Raw genomic sequence first — 16,854 nt, 5'->3', positions numbered from 1 at the left:
TTTGGATGAAGAATCTAACTCTTTTACCCATTTTGTAATTGGTTTGTTTGTTCTTATTATTGAGTTTTGAAAGTTCTTTATATAATCTGGATACAGTTCTCTTATCAAATCTGTGATTTGCAAATATTTTCTCCAAATTCTTTTTTCTCTTTTTCACCAGTGTTTTTCTTTTTTAATTTCTCAAAACAATGTCTTTTGAAGAGACATTCTTAATTTTGGTGAAGTCTAATTTATTAATTTTTTGCAATGTACTATGCTTTTTTGTGTTGTATCTAAGAGATCTTTGCCTAACCCTGGGCCACAAGGATTTTCTCCTATATTTCTTGTAGAAAGTTTATAGTTTCAGGTTTTATATTTAGACTAAGATCTGTTTTGGGTTCTTTCTTCAATGTGACATGACGTATAGATCAAAGGTCTTTTTTTTGTTTGTTTTTTGCGTTGTTCATCCAAATGTTCCAGCACAATTTGTTGAATAGATCAACATTTCCTCATTAAATTGTTTTCGCCTGTCTGTCAAAAATCAGTTGACTATATATGTGGGGTCTACTTCTGGATTCTCTGTTCCATTGACCTATTTGCTCATTGCAACACAAATATCATATTGTCTTGATTACTGTAGCATTCAAATAAGTCTCGAAATCAGATACTATAATTCTCCAACTTTGTTCTTTTTCAAAAGTCTTTGGCTAATTCTAGTTCCTTTGCATCTTCAAACTGGACATAAATAGCCTACTGTGGGACACACAGAAGCGAATCTAAACTTCTTTAAACCGCACTTGTTGTCAGTTCCTTAGGAAAGAGGATTCAGAGATAGATACCAGCACTCATTAATTATACCTTTATTTAGAAGTATAGTATATACGTATCTTGAAAGATAAGTGTTTAAGTAACTTGAAAGAAAAGAAGAGAGGGAGGAGGAAAGACAAGCTTCATGGAAGAGATGAAATTTAATGATATAATTTTGATAAGTAGGGTGTAGATAACTTGAGTTAGCACCTGGAGAGAATAATATGAAGTGTGCCCATCACAAAGCCCAATTAGATTGTAAGAAAAGGTGCATGAAGAAAGTGGCTTGTCTTCATATTGTAGAGGACCTCGAAATGGAAGTTGAAGAGTTTGTGCTTAATTCTCTAGGCAACGAAGAGCCATGAAGATTTTCCCTCTGAGACAGGGTTTTTTAGAGGGAGAGGGTTGTTACGGCAGTTGAGCCGACTGCTCGAACTGAAGCATTTCATGCTCACATCCTTATACAGATTCCCTCACATCTCACCTGCTTGCTACCAGAGTCCCAAGGGAGGGAGGGCTAGGACTTGTGGGAGAGATTGATTGGCAGCAGGGCTTTAATTTCAGTGGAATGTTTTCATGGGCGTCGCCTTTCCCTTCCTGGATCGGGGGATGAGTGGAGTTTCCTTGGGAGTGTTTTTCTTGGATACATTCATTGGGTTTCAACTAGAAACACAGGATATTGGTATGGCTCTTCACAGTTTAGGTTGAATTGCAGTCCACCCCCAAAACTTCCTTGAGGTTATGTTTTATCCAACCCTTCTCTCTGTTCAAATGCCTACCAAACAGATTTATAGAATGCCAAAGCTGGAAAGGGCCTCCGAGAACATCTGAACCGTCCTTATCCTCTTACTCCCTCTGTTCTGTGAAGAAATGAAAGTGAGACGGTAACTCAATTCCAATAACATGAATCTGATCACACTGTTTACCTCTATAAAACCCTTCAACACAGCCTAAGACCTTTAGCTAGGGTGACCTGACATCCTGATTTGCCCAGAATGGTCCTAGTTCTTGCTTGTTGCCCTGGTGCAGTTATTCATAGCAACCCTTTTCACTCCCCAAAGTGAACCAGTTTGAATGATAAATTAAACGGTCCTCCTAAGTAATGCTTTCCAACATACAGACGCTGATGGGAGACAGGCAGTCTCAGAGTTACCGTGGAGGTTTTGTACACCCGTCATGTTTATACAGTCTCTCAATCAGCAGAGAGATGAGTAAGATTATTACACTTTAAGGGTCCAAGAAGAATGTTGAAGTTCAGTATAGGAATCACTTGAAAGTATTGAGACACAATGACCAGCCCTCCTATCCAGCCTCCAGCCGCCCCTGCTCATCTCCTAGTGCCCTGCCTCCCTCCTGTGGTCCAGCTCCGGGGAGGGACGATTCGTGGGTGTCATGACTCTTCCACGCTGGTTCAGGGCTCTGTGCTTTTGAACATGTTTTCCCTCTGCTGGAAGATATCTGCCACCAGCCCCTGCCCCTCTTGTCCAACTGATGAAATCCCACCTTTCCTGCAATGCTCAGAACCTCCACACCCCTGTCTCCCCAGCACAACCACCCCTCCCCAGGGCAGAGCCAAACTCTCTGTTCTGAGCCTTCCCGTGCCCTGCATTCTCCTCTGTCCTGGTGGCCCTTATCACTCTGTGTTGGCTGTATTTGTTTACATGGTTGTCTCTCTCCTCGACTGGGAACAACTTGAGGGCATGGTGACTGGCACAGGGAGGGGACACAGGCAGTATGTGCCAAGCTCATTCATTCAATACATATTTATTGAGCATTAACTTTATTCCAAGCACTACTTTGCACAGGATCCAGTAGCGCACAAACGACGTCCCCGGCCCCCGCACTCCAACCCCGTCTGGGAATGGGTGTGGTGCGAAGGGAGCACGGGGGCTGACCTGTGCACCGTGCATGTGTCTGTGCGCACATGCGTCTACGTGGCTCAAGGAGGTTTCCTGGAACCTTGGGCTCTTCTCAGGAAGCCAAAACACTTCAGGACAGGTCAGTCTTTTTCCATGCAGCTTCTTTATGAATTAAGCTGCGTTAAGTCTCTGATCTATTTTAAAACAGAGAAAGGGAAGTCTGTAGAGACAAAGCTAACTTTCTCAAGGTCACTGAGTTGTGTGGTTGGTCCCCAGGGAGAGAAGCCTTGTGCCTTGGACCTGGCTTAGCCCTGGGTGAGGGGTGGCGGTGGGCATGGCCTGCCAGTTCCCCTGGGAGGTAGAGGCTCCCCAGGACAGCCGGGCCAGCGTCTGTGAGGCAGGCTGTGTGGGTGCCTGTCTCCAGACAGGAGCCCATCCCAAGAGCTGGTCCAAGGCCACAGAGGCTGAGCAGAAGCCCGTGTGCTGTTTCTGGTGTGGAGGGCTCCTTTCTCAGTGGTTTACGTGTACCATTCCTGGAGTCGGGGGAAGACTTGGAGCTGGGCTGAAGTACACACCAGGTCCCAAGGAGCTTGGCAAATGATAACACAAACCACTGAAGCAAAAGAAGACAGAGAGGGAGAGGGGTGTGGGGCAGGAGAACTGAGGAAAGTGAGAGAGATTGAGATGCAGAGATTCTCAGGCTGTGGCAAGGGACCAGAGGCTAACGTTTTGCTCTCAGAATACCGTGAGTCACTCTCTTTCTCACTCCCTCTCCCTCTCCCGCTCCACACCCACCCTCCCACTCTCATCGCCATTCATTTCTTTCTGAAACAGCCCTCCTCACCCCAACTCAGAGATTTTATTTTCTTCTCTCATTCGGAAGTTGCAGCAACTCTGGGCAGCCCTGGGTCCCTGGTTCAACACTCCCCCTTCCGGCCTTCACCACCTCCTTACTTACATGCGGGAACACTCTTCAGGAGCAAGAAAAATGAGATGGGACTCCCACAGGACAGAAGGGAAGGTGATGGCGCCCCTCACGGAGATGTCAGTCTCCGGGTGGGGTGGGACCTAGGCCCGGCCCTTGGTCCATGGAGCGGGGAGAGGGGCTCGCCCTGGTGCCCTTGAGGTAGGTGTCCTCCAGCTCTGAGTCTCAACTAGATTCCAGAACAGCCCCTCCCAGCTCAAAGAAATAGAAGCCACAGGGAGGGGAGAGCAGGTGACTTGGAGGTGGCAGAGAAATGCCAGCTGCTGTCAGGTAACCTGAACCCCGAAACCTAGTTACTCAGCTACCGTCAGGCCTCACCAGGGGCCTCACTCCATCGGATGTCCCTCCCCCAGCACAACTTCCTCACTCAGCTTTAACCTTCTGCTGGGGGGCCAGTGCCCTCTCCTTGAGGCTTGTCACGCCCACACTCGCCCCTCCACTTCTTGGGGTCACTTGCCTCCTCTCTGGGCCCATCAACAAACCCCAAGTATCCTCAAGCATAAGGAGGCCAAAGGGCCTGAAACGGTTGTAACGCGAGAGGGAGAAGCACTGGAGAGGGAGGAGTGGGGCAGGAGGAGGGAGTGGCCGTTTCATTTCGAAAGGCTGAGCCTTTCAAAGTGTAGTAGGACCCGGTTAACAGGAACTCCCCTCACCCTCCAGGGAATCTGGCGAGAATCCAGGAAACGGATGGCTGCTGCCGCGTGACCCACGCACAGGGTGGCAGGGCCCTCCCTGGAGCTCGGGAGCCCAACATCAGGTTCCTGGGACCAGCCTGACCGTGCAGGACAGCCCAGATTCCCTGCCGTCTCTTCTTCCCTTTCCACTTGGAAGTTCACCCCAGAGTGGGGCTGGGAGAGAGAGGGGTACCTGATGTAGTGCCCACTACATGGTAAGGTGCTAAACGTAGCTGTTGAATGATTGAATGAAACATGAACCAAACAGAGCGGGGTAGAGGGAAACAAACGAGGCAGAAATAGGAGGGGGCAGAGATCCGGAACGAGGGTGGAGAAAAGAGCAATTGAAAGGGGCTCTGTGTCTGGGGGCAGATAATGTAGACTTGCAACTCATGGAACACAGCCATCTAACTGCAACATCTGGCATAAATACTCCCACAGTCCACACTGTCCACATGTATCGACCCTCATCCAGGGGGGCAGGCCTACTGGGAGGACTCCTGGGACCATATGATCCAATGTTCCCATTTTACAGATAAAGAAACTGGAGTTAAATGAGGGCAAGTGACATTGCCGAGGCCTCCAGGTCAGGCTCTGGCTCCACCCGGCCCCCTCCAGGGGATTTCAAGAGGCACCTTTCCTGGACAAGAATTGATCGATGGCTCTGACTCATTAGCACATGAAACCGGTCAGACCTGGCCTTTCTCTGCCCTCCCTCTGGAAACCACACCCAGCCCTGGGACTTCTAACCTCTTCACTTCTCCCTCTGCTCTCAACTTCCAAACTGGCTGGCATGCCAGCCTTTCAAAAAAGAAGCTCTCATTTTGTTTGAATCACCTTAGGGGCCCCCCTTTGGAAAATATTTTATTTATACCTCAATCCTCCAGAGATGGAGAGACTAGTGTCTCATTCATCTGTCTCTCCACAGTGACACAGTGCGCGCACAGAGTAGGTGCTGAGTAAGAGTTTAATGCTGGGAGGAAATACGAAAACTGGAGACCAGAACTCGAGGCAGCCTGGGGAGCCACACGTTGTACGAGCTTTGCTGGTGGATTTTCTTAGAAAAGCCCTGGACCCCATGGTCTGGCAAGGAGAAGTGACATTACGTGCCTGTTAGACAAGCAAAAAGTACTATTAGACCTTCATTTATACTCAAATACATGCAAAGAACAGAAGTAGGCTCTCAAACCAAATTAGAATCAAGCCAAATCAAGTTGATAGACAAGAGTTAGGGGACTCCAGCTGCAGCAGGCTTGTGAACCCCTGGCCTTTTAATATTACTTTCCAGGGATGTAAGCGCAAACTTCCTTCAATAGCAATTTATGACTCAATTCACATCCAGCCTATTTCTGGAGTTAATATCTCACATCCATAGTCAAGAGCAGTTGTGTGGACATGTGGGCATCATGTGAATCTTGACTTTGATGGTTCTTTTGGGTGGAGTCTGCAAAAATTACATATTCAGCTACTTAAATGTTTCAACCAAGGGGAAAAAGAAAAACACGAGGAATGGCCTTCAACCGTACTTCAAAGATGGCAGCTCAGTTGTTCTTACAAGGTCAAAACCAAAGTCAAGGAAGATTTTAGAGATTCCCAGCCTGGACTTGTTATAGCTCATAGAGTTTCTTGCAATTTCAAGAGACGTCATAGGTGGTTCAAAGCACAATTAAATTTACTTTCGCTTAAATGTTTATATACACATACATCCCATGTGATTATGTACGTTATCCTGATGGTGTATATTTGCCATGTATCACGTTTGCTAGCAGTTGGCTTGTGGGATGAGAACTACCAAGAAATCAAGCAATACGTAGGCAACTCGTATCCAAATGTTGCAGGTCACGGGAATTGCCTTTAAGAGAGAAAAAAAATCTTCACAAAATAAAAACTATCAAATAAGAAAAAAATAGAGAACACTTCTGTACAGAGAGAAAAATTACTATTAAAGGGGAATAATCAATGGAAACAAAAGCCTGAAAGCTTTCAATGTTTTACAACTGTTCATAGTGTTTAAGGATATTCTGGGAAATAAAATTACATGAGTTTCATTCCTTGCATAAGGCACTGGTGCAAGTGAGATGAAGTGGACCAAGTAGGACCTGGGTTTTAACTGTGTTATGTGAGGGCAGTGGGAGCTATGGAAGATTTGCGGGGGAAAAGGGAGAAGAGGGAGCTGTGTCTTAGCAGAAACATCAGTAGTCCGGCGGCAAGAGATTGGTGGAGATAGAGCAAAGGCAAAAAGGCCAATTCTGAGGATGTAGCAATAACTGATGTGCAAAATATTGAAGACAGTTGAGCTGGGGTAGATGTTGGGATAGATGTGGTGGTTTGAGAGGGAACTATCTAAGCTCCTGGTGGATGATGATGGCAGGTAGGTGTGAGGGGAAGGGAGAAATGAAAGATAGCCCTGAGCCTGGCTATCTGGGAAGACGATTATCATTAGACCCTCCAATGCTGCTCTGGCCAGGATGGCAGCCACTGGCCACAGGTGTCTACTGAGCACTTGAAATGTGGCTGGTCTGAGTTGAGAACTGCTGTCAGTATCACACAGACACCTATGTCAAAGACTTAGTTCCCCGAAATAGAATGTAAAATATCCCATTCATAATTTTGCACATGGATTACATGTTGAAGTAATATTTTGGATATATTGGGTTAAATAAAATATTAACATTAATAATGTTTCTTTGTACTTTTCAAAAGTGTGGCTACTAGAACATTTTAAATCGCACACGTGGCTCACATTTGATCTCTATGGGGCATCGCGGCTCCAGTGGTTTCCCATTGCTCTTAGGGTCGGACCCAAATTCCTCACTGAGACCATCAAAGCCCCATGTGACCTGCCAGGCTTTCTGAGGCTGAGTGAGGGCCCCACTCCCCTTGGTCAGCATGTTTCAGGCACACTGGCCTTGCTGTTCCCCTGGCACGCCGTTGCTCTTTCCTGCTGCTGGACTTGCCCCCACCGTGGCCCCGCCTGTCATGTTTTCTCCTGAGATCTTAACTTGCTGGATCCTCCCACCCTTCAGTTTTCTCCAGAGGACTCGTCCCTCCCCCACCAACATGCTAGCTCATGCCCTATTTTATGTTCCTCAGAAGACTTCATCAGTTTAGAAATTACTTTGTTAATTTCTTTGTTTAATGTTTTATTGTCTCTCTCCTCCTGGCTATGACTTAAGTCCTGAGAAATCAGGGACCCCCATCTGCCTTATTCTCCTTTGTATCTCTAGGCTTGGCACATAATGGGTATACAATAAATGTTCGACAAATGAATGAATGGAGAAGTACAGAACCATGGAGAAGGGCTCCTGGCTAGACCGGGGTGGGGTGTTGGGATGACGGCTTTCAGCACTTTTCCTCCAATATGGTCCATACACCATGGCTCTCTCTAGACTGTGACCTCCTGAAGGCCTTCACGTCTGTTCATCACTGCATCCCCAGGGTTCCCAGTCCACCACCGTGTGCAAGGTGAAAGCCCAGAGGATTATCTATGGAATGAACACATGGATACAAAACCAAAGCTCGTGCCATACACCCCACTTCTTCCCACAGGAAACAAAGGAATTGCATCCGTTTCCTTTGAATTAGCTTCTATCTCGAATATTTCAAGTGCTTTGCAAACTGGGAGAAGTTTTTAGTAACTGTATTCATGAAACAGCAGCAAGTGACACTGGTCCTCTTTGTGGCCCCGGGCACCATGGTCAGCCATTTACAAACCTTGCCCTGGCTGGCCAGAGGTGACATTTTCAGACCTGTAAAATCAGGTTGGGCTTTTTGTTTTACTGGCCTTCCTGGCTTCAGGAGTCACCTCCTCAGTGAGGCCTTCCTTGATCATCCATCCCAAATTAGAGCCCCAGCCAAACTTCTGTCCCTTTTATCACAGCACCGGATTTTAGTTTCTTCATAGTATTTATCATGAGCTGACGGTCTCTCCTTTATTTATTTCTTTTCTTTTTCTTAACTGTCTTCCCCGCAGCGGAATACGTGCTCACTGAGAGATGTGGCCTGCCTGTCCTGTTCACTGCAGAAACTCTGGTGCCTGGAAGAGCGCCTGGCACAAAGTAGGTGCTACACGAATCCCTGGTGAATGACTAGCCAGCTGCAATGAAGAGCTATTCTGTGGGCCGGTGACCCACTGGTGCCGTATGCCCCTGGCTTCCGGTATCGCATCCTGAGCTGCAGGTGACCTCGACAAACTGTCTCTTCTAAAGGAACCCCTCAGGTAATACATGCTCATTTTGATCTACCACAAAACCTGGATGCAAACACCAGCAGTCACAGACAGGAAAGAAAAGCCCAAACAAACTATCTGGAAATTCAGAAACTGCTTCATGGCTCTGGGACATTTTGCTTACAGAGACTGTATTGATCTTGTTGCAGATAGCCGCCCTGTATGAGCAGCTGTTCTGGTGTGGCCGCCCCCAGGGCTGGTGCTTCGGAGCCCCTGTTACACCCTTAGGTGCTTTTACCCACTGGTTTCTCTGGGTCATGGTGTGATTCATTCACCGATTAAAGAATGACTCTCAAACCAGCCACACAAATATGATCTTCAAAATTGGATACTTTTTGGGCTTCCCTGGTGGTGCAGTGGTTGAGAGTCCGCCTGCCGATGCAGGGGACACGGGTTCATGCCTCGGTCCGGGAGGATCCCACGTGCTGTGGAGCAGCTGGACCCGTGAGCCATGGCCGCTGAGCCTGCGCGTCTGGAGCCTGTGCTCCGCAATGGGAGAGGCCACAACAGTGAGGCCCGCGTACCGCAAAAAAAAAAAAAAAAAAAAAAAAAAAAAAATTGGATACTTTTCTTACTTCTTAAAGTTTAGGATTTATTTTCCCATTCTCTCTCTATAATTTTTGGTTCTGAAAAGGTCCTGGCAATTCACTTTGCTGAGAATCATTAAGCTTTTTTTTTTTTTTTTGTTCCACCCAGTTTGTTTATTTTTTATATTTATTTATTTTTGGCTGTGTTGGGTCTTCGTTTCTGTGCGAGAGCTTTCTCTAGTTGTGGCAAGCGGGGGCCACTCTTCATTGCGGTGCGCGGGCCTCTCACTGTCGCGGCCTCTCTTGCTGCGGAGCACAGGCTTCAGACGCACAGGCTCAGTAGTTGTGGCTCATGGGCCCAGTTGCTCCGCGGCATGTGGGATCTTCCCGGACCAGGGTTCGAACCCGTGACTGCTGCATTGGCAGGCAGGCTCTCAACCACTGGGCCACCAGGGAAGCCCAGTTTGTTTATTTTTTTATTGCAGTATAGTTGATTTACATTATTGTGTTAGTTTCAAGTGTACAGCAAAGTGATTCGGTTATACATATATATATTTATGTATATATCTATATTCTTTTTTTGGATTCTTTTCCATTGAGATCATTAAGCTTTCCGTGTAAAAAAGACCTTGGCTTCGATTGCATTAGTTCTTCTGCTGCTCGATAGACAGGAGGATGGAACGGACCTGCGCTTCTTGTGCCCTAAGAGATACAGTTACACATCCGAGGCAGCAAAGCAGGAGGAGAACAGGTTTCTGTCACTCTCTAGCTGCCACCTTGGCCAAACCATTTCCTCTCTTTGAGACAAATTATCCACATTTGCTACGAGAATAACATTTTCAGTCCTACTTACCTACATGGATTGCTTTTGGTGTCAAATGAGAGAGTGTCTGAGAAAGCATTTTGTGAGACTTCAAGTATTATTCAAATGTGAGTTGTTATTTTTATTAATATCCTCCTTCTTCTTCTACTAGTAATGTGTAGCTTCCTGAAGGATTTCTGTATGGCAGGCATTGTGCCACATGCTGTGAGTAGAGAAAAAATATGTTGTTTTTGCCTCCAAAACTTGCACAGTCTGGGTTGGGCAGAGAGATAAAGAGACACTATAATCCAGTATCATCAGTGATGTGTTGAATGCACGAGGAGGGGGTGAGAGGGACAGGGAGGGGTCAGGATGGGTTTCTGGAAGCAGGTGAATTGAGCAAAGTCTTGAAGGATGCCTATGTAGGAGGTCTCTGGATGGAGAGGTAGAAGAGTGATGCTTCCGGCGCAGGGACGGTGTGTGTAAAGGGAGGGAGGGCTCATGGCACTGGTGCAGCTTTGCGTGCAGGGGAATCATGGACGGGATGCTGACTTCTTGTAGGGTATAAGGCAGGAGGGTAGGTCAGGAGCAAATCACGCGACTTTCTCCAGAGGTGGAGGCAATAGGAAGCCTTTGGGTGTTTTCTCGGTGTCGTGGTTGTTTGGCTATGTGACTGGAGTGTGCTGGATGGGTTGGAGGAAGGCAAGACTGAAGGAGGTGAAAGCAAAAACCTCGAAGCTCCTGCACAAAGGCAATGACAAAGGGGGCCGAGATTCAAACAACAGGGAAGCCTGATGGTTCCTGGTGTCTTGTGGGATGCAGGGAGGAGATCGGTGATGGGGTTGAGGAAGACGTATTAAGCCTGGGAAGACAGGGGTAGGACACCTCGCAGAGTTGGGGACCTACTGACTTTCATGTAGAGATGGTCCGTGGGTGGCTAGGTCCACGGTCTGGAGCTCAGGACAGAATTTGGGATTGAAGATACCAAATTTGGTGGTGGTCTTCATGCAGACGCCAGTCACTGTGGTGGGTGACGAGTGACAAAAGGAAAAGGACACAGACTTTTCAGGGACAGCAACCTTAATGCGTAGGTCGTGGGGAAAAAATCCCATGATAGTTGTTGAGAAGTCACCAGAGAGGTTGGAGGAAGTCAAGAAAAAGAGGCGTCAGGGGGGCTAAGGAAGGAGAGAATGTCCAGGATGGAGTCTGCACATGGTCAGAACCTCACAAATGTCGACAGAGGAAAGAACAAAAGAGGGACCATCTGATTTGTTCAGAGAGGGAGGGGCATTCAGAAGCCTGGCTGCAGGGGTAACAGTGAGAGAGAAGTGAGGCAGGGGAGGCTACGAGCTAGAACTAGAGTCTAGGGTCCTTGGTGAGAAGGGAGGAGGGCAGTCACGGGTGGAAAGAGGAGTGCAGGGTGGCAGAAGCTGGCTCTGAAAGATGGTGGAAAAATAAATGTATTTATATGCTGAGGAAAAAGTAAAAAATGTAAAGGAGGTTGCAAATTCAGGAATAAGGTGTTCAGGTGTTTTGTGGGCCACGTCCCTGATAAAGGGGAAAGGCATCCAGAGTGCAGTCCCTGAGAAAGAAGGGAAGGATGGAGCCAGGTGGAGATAAGCTTAAGGGGAGGAGGCGGGACCAGTCAGAAGGAGAGCTGACCAGGACCTGACAACCAAGGAGCGGGAGAGCTGGATGACACCACACTTTTCCCAGTGGAAGGAAAAGCCCTGTCTGGGCAAGGGTGTTTGGGGGGGCGGGAATGGCACTGGGAATAGGTCCTCACTCTGCAGCCCTGGGACCCGCACCCCTCATTCCCCTACCCTGCTTCCTACCCTACTCACACGTGGAGTGGGCAAAATGATGTGTCACCCAGCCAGTAGGCTCAAAAGAAAAGCAGAACCAGGCAGTGCAGGGGGGCGGGGGTGTTCATACCGAGGCTGCAGGTAGAGGGGCATTTATTTAAGAGAACAAGTTTCCAGAGAGAACAGTGGAAAGGCTGAGGAGGGACTCCATCAGATGAGGGGCAGCACAGAGCAAGATCTGAACCCGTGGCTGGAGGCTGTACGCTGAACATGAAAACTTGGCTTTTAAAAAGTTAAGTTGAGGAGCTTCCCTGGTGGCGAAGTGGTTAAGAACCCCCCTGCCAATGCATGGGACACGGGTTCAAGCCCTGGTCAGGGAAGATCCCACATGCCCCGGAGCAACTAAGACGGTGAGCCACAGCTGCTGAGCCTGCGCTCTAGAGCCCGCGCGCCACAACTACTGAGCCCACGTGCCACAACTACTGAAGCCCGTGCACCTAGAGCCGTGCTCCACAACAAGAGAAGCCACCGCAAAGAGAAGCCCGCACACCGCTCGCAGCAACTAAAGCCCGCACGCAGCAATGAAGACCCAACACAGCCAAAAATAAATAAATTTATTTAAAAAATAATAATAAGTTGAATTCAACCCCACATAGGTGAGAAACCAGTTGCTATGTCTCAAGATGATCAATTGTTTGAAATCCAACTTCTATTTTTAAACTATCACATGCATGTAAATATGACTATAGCCTCAGGTCTTTGTATAGGAGCTGTGCGAATATTTGAGGCAAGAATGACATTTTAAGTTATCCTTTATGAACTGCTCCCAGCATTAAACTGTTTCAAAATGTCTCTTCTTTGGATGGATACTCCCTGGTTTGCACTTAAAATGAAACCTCAAGGAGATCACAGTGGTTTCCAAGTTCTCTAGATGATCATACATTATGCTCCTTTCCCATCGTGCCCTTCCCCCAAATCCAAAATAAGAAAACAAAAATAATCCAAACGAGTCTTTGGTTTCAGAGTTTTTTAGAGGCTTTCTCTCCTCTGTAAGGTATTAATGGGCAATTCCACAATTACTTTGTTATACAGAGTTTTAAGGGAAATATCTGTTTGATCCTTCAAGATTCTATTCGTATAAAAATAATCTTATGGGTCCTAATTACGGAACAGACACAGGAAAGAATAACTTATGTTCAAGAGTATTTGTTCTTCACAAATCTGGGGTAAAGGAAGCCTTCCTTTATGGTTTGTATCTCATCCCTGACCCCAGATATCTATTGGGTATTCACTAAAATGAAGAACTGCCTCGAGTACTTTTACTTACTTTTACTCCTAAACGTCATATATGGTACTTGCTTCTGAAACTGATTTGACGTGGCCTTTACCCTCTCCTGGCCCCCTTAAGGAATAATATCCCTGTTTTACATTCTGATGCCTTAGGGACAAATTTATGGCTTAGGGGAAAAGCTGATAGAAGAGAAACTACGTCACAGAAAACATCAAGGTTAGGGTGGTGGTGTTTGTCAACTGAAGTAATTTTTCTCTAGGCTGGAGGTTTTCTCAACTGGATTTATAAATTTCATGTCTCATATTGATGACTAAACTAGCAGAATTAGTTTAACATGAAAACAGATCACATTTGTGAATAACAAAATAGTAAACTACAAAGAATGTTCCTTAAATAACATCGCTATCATTGATACTTGCAATTCTAAAAAAAAAGAGAAGATTCATCGATCCCTGCTTCACTAAAGGCAAATTACAATTGGAAACATATCCAGACATAGAAAGAATAGCTGCAGTAAAGCCTTATTTTTTTAAATTTTTTTTGCGGTTCACGGGCCTCTCACTGTTGTGGCCTCTCTCGTTGTGGAGCACAGGCTCTGGACGCGCAGGCTCAGCGGCCATGGCTCACGGGCCCAGCCACTCCGTGGCATGTGGGATCTTCCCGGACTGGGGCACGAACCTGTGTCCCCTTCATCGGCAGGCGGACTCTCAACCACTGCGCCACCAGGGAAGCCCAAGCCTTATTATTAATTTAGACTTCAATTATTTACTTGAGCTGCAAATCATGGCTGTTCTTATTCTTACTATAGAGATTTATAGTATAAATAATACTGAAGAGCTATGTTTAACCTGCTTAAGAGAATACAGTCTTTAAATGACTTTAGTGCATTAGTTTTATGAAAGCAAGTCTTTCTGTAAACTATGAATTCAGACTCACTACAAGTATTTGCCAAGTTTGCTGTTCTTCCTCCTATTGGATATTTAAAATTCAGATTTTTCACTAATTCAGACTGACTTCACTAATTTCTTCTTGTTTAACCAGACTAATTCAGTAAGTTTAGTTACTTCAGTAAGTGTACTAGTGGAAAAACTCTAACCAGCTGGGGAAATATGTTTCCTAAATGGAGAGAGTCTGGTAATCAACACACCACATTCTCTTTTCAGAAAAGAAGTGTGCAAGTGAAGGGGGGTGGGGAGAAAGTGCTTAGGGTGAAGAGGGAAAGTGATGGCATTTTTAACTCTTGCTATTCTGTTTTCCAAGTAAGATAACAAGATATCACAGCGAAGGATAGGGTCTTAGTGGCAGATATTAGATACATCTATCCTGTTAGATGTAGTCTTCCTTTGATGGGTCACACAGGGAACACGATTCTCACTAACACAGCAGGTCTCCAAGAAAACATGTGGCCTATTTCCTTGCAACAGTGGAAGTACAGGGCCCATGCTTCAGGTCTGTTTCAAAATCTTGGGGTTCTTGTAGCCCCGTCACAAGTGTCAAGATGCAGAGGCACACGGAAGCATGCTGAGGAGATAATCACAGACTGTGGACTTGAGAAGGACTTCAGAGACTTCTGGTCTAAGCTTCTCACCTTGTCAGTGAGGAAACTGAAGACCAGAGACTTAAGAGGATTTGCTTAGCATCTCACAGGCAGTGGCCAGTTTGGAACCAGGATTCCCTGACTCCCAGTGCATTCCTTGACCATATCAAGGTGACTCTGCTCATTCAAAAGATATTAGTATTGTAAAACGATTAATCTTAAAATTAACCATTTGACACTAATTTTTCTTAGGTAGAATTTGACTAGTTATTTACTATACCAGCACTTTCTATGGTCACAAAAATTTATACAAAAATTAATCATGATTTGGAGGCCGCAAAAGTTACCTGTTACAATGTGTCACCATCTTTTTGTACCACCAGTGTACACTACTCCTCTTTTATGACACTTAACAGAGAGTAATTCATTTTTGTTTTTAAACTAGTCTGTTGGGCCTACTAGACTGTGAGCTTTATAGCTACAGAGATCATGCCTTTCTTTTCCCTTTATTTCCATGGTACCTGGTTCAATAATTATTGAATGCATACATGAAATTCAGAACCTAGGGAAGAGGCAGTGGTGCTCTCACATGGGGCCCGGTGCAATTACAAGCAGCTCCTGAAATCACTGGGCAAAGGCCAGGGCTGGCTTTCCCGTTTGGTGAACATCCCTCACTGTGGCTTAGGAATCATTAATAGCTGACATGCACTGGGGGCTTACATGCCAAGCTAAATGCTTTGCCTGCATTTATGCATTTCATCTTCACAACCCTATGCCGTACCACCCTGTGAGGTACAAATGACACGTACAGTACAAAGGAAGCACAGAGAAGATAAGTAATTTGCCTGCACTTACAACCTAAACAACCTGAAGCCAGATCATGTGCTTTTAACCTCTGGGCTATTCTGCAGTCCAAGGACTGAAGCAGACAACCTTGGTTGGCTCTATGTTTTTGACCTCTGAGCCAATTCACATATTTGAAAATTTCAGTACCACCATGGCAAACTTCCTGAAATTCCCCCAAACTGGACTTACATATTTACCTCTCTCTGCGTTTTCCCTCACAGTTCCATTCCCATCTCTTCCTGTGGAACGCATCTGTCACCTCTCCGCTTCAGGTGCCAACTCTCTGAAGACCTTACCTGGTTTCCTCTCAAATCAGAAATCAATCTCTCTGTTCTTAGGTGCCCTTTGTTGAAACTTCTTTTCTGGCACGTCCCACATCAGGTCGGGGGTGAGTCACTTGGCTGTTTGTCTGTCTCCCCAGCTAAACTGAGAGCTCTGGGAGGGCAGGGGCTGGGTGGCACTTAGTGTTATCTTTTTAGCGCTTGCAGGGGGCTTACTGGGCACTTAGTAGGTAATGGGTTTTCGAAGATGAGATTCCTTTTTTACGGAGTCGCGAGTTGCCGTCTGTTGGCTCTGTCTTTTTTGGGACGACGGTGTGCGCTGAGCCGCCCTTGCCCGACCGCTCCCCGAGCCGCCTCCATCCTCCGCCCCCCCTCCATCCTCCGCCCCCCCTCCATCCTCCGCCCCCCCCGCCTCCATCCCCCCCCCCGCCCCCGCCCAAGGCCTGGCCTGCCGCTTGGCAGGGCTCCGGCGGCCGCGAGGGCCTGTGCTGCCCTGACACTGGCCTCGGCCCAGTTTCCCGGCTTCTAAATGCGGCCCGGAGCTACCGGGGGAACTGGAAAAACACTGGCAGGCGGCCCCACCCCCGGGCCCGGCGGGCCGGGCGGCCGCGTTTCTGCGGCTAAGGGCCTGCTGCTTGGGAGGCGCTGGGGCCCCGGGCGGGGAAGCGGGGGAGGCGGCCGGGCGCGGGCGGCTGCCTGCCTGTCAGCGGGAGCGGGCGCGGGCTCGTGTGTCAGCGGCTCCCTCCTCCCTCTCCCCCCGCCGCCGCCCGCCCGCCTGCCGGGCCTCCCGGCCTCCCGCCGCCGCCGCCGCCGCCCGCTCCCCCCGCGGCCTGGCAGGCTGCCGGCTGCACAGGCGGGGGTTCGCGCCGTTCTCACGACCTCTCAGGTTGCCTGAGCTCATCTGGGAGCTATTCATTTCCTGCCAGAAAGCAGCCGGGCCTGCTAAGCAAACCACCTTGGCTGCAGGGCCGCCGGGGCTGGCCCGGCGTGGCCGCCCCGACCTGCTCCCCGCCCGGGCCGCGGGCCCTGGCGGCCTCCCTGGAACCCCTGGCGGCCCCGGCGGGCGCGCGGCGGGGGCAGCTCGGCCGCCCATCTGGTTGCACTTAGGAGCCGGGGAGGAAGCTAGCAGCGGGTTGTTACCGGCCAAGGGGTGTGGGAAAAGTTAATTGACTTTAATGACAGGTTTCCCGGGACGGCGGTGACGATGAGGGGGTCCAGCTTAACCCCTGGGTC

The 16,854-nt window shown here is 47.8% G+C and overlaps 1 long non-coding RNA gene across 1 annotated transcript; it reads right to left on the bottom strand.

Moving 5' to 3' along the window:
- Positions 1 to 231: 231 nt before the first annotated feature.
- Positions 232 to 15,943, bottom strand: LOC141278571 (uncharacterized). The gene is made up of 3 exons (XR_012331443.1): positions 15,538 to 15,943; positions 5,179 to 7,789; positions 232 to 1,646 (listed from the first exon to the last, which is right to left on the bottom strand). It is a non-coding gene; the product is annotated as an uncharacterized lncRNA (long non-coding RNA).
- Between the last annotated feature and the right edge of the window lie 911 nt (positions 15,944 to 16,854).

Source organism: Tursiops truncatus, chromosome 4 (assembly GCF_011762595.2).
Source record: "Tursiops truncatus isolate mTurTru1 chromosome 4, mTurTru1.mat.Y, whole genome shotgun sequence".
NCBI lineage: Eukaryota > Metazoa > Chordata > Mammalia > Artiodactyla > Delphinidae > Tursiops > Tursiops truncatus.
Note: the sequence above shows the minus strand (reverse complement) of the source record. Positions and strands in the feature narration are given on the sequence as shown.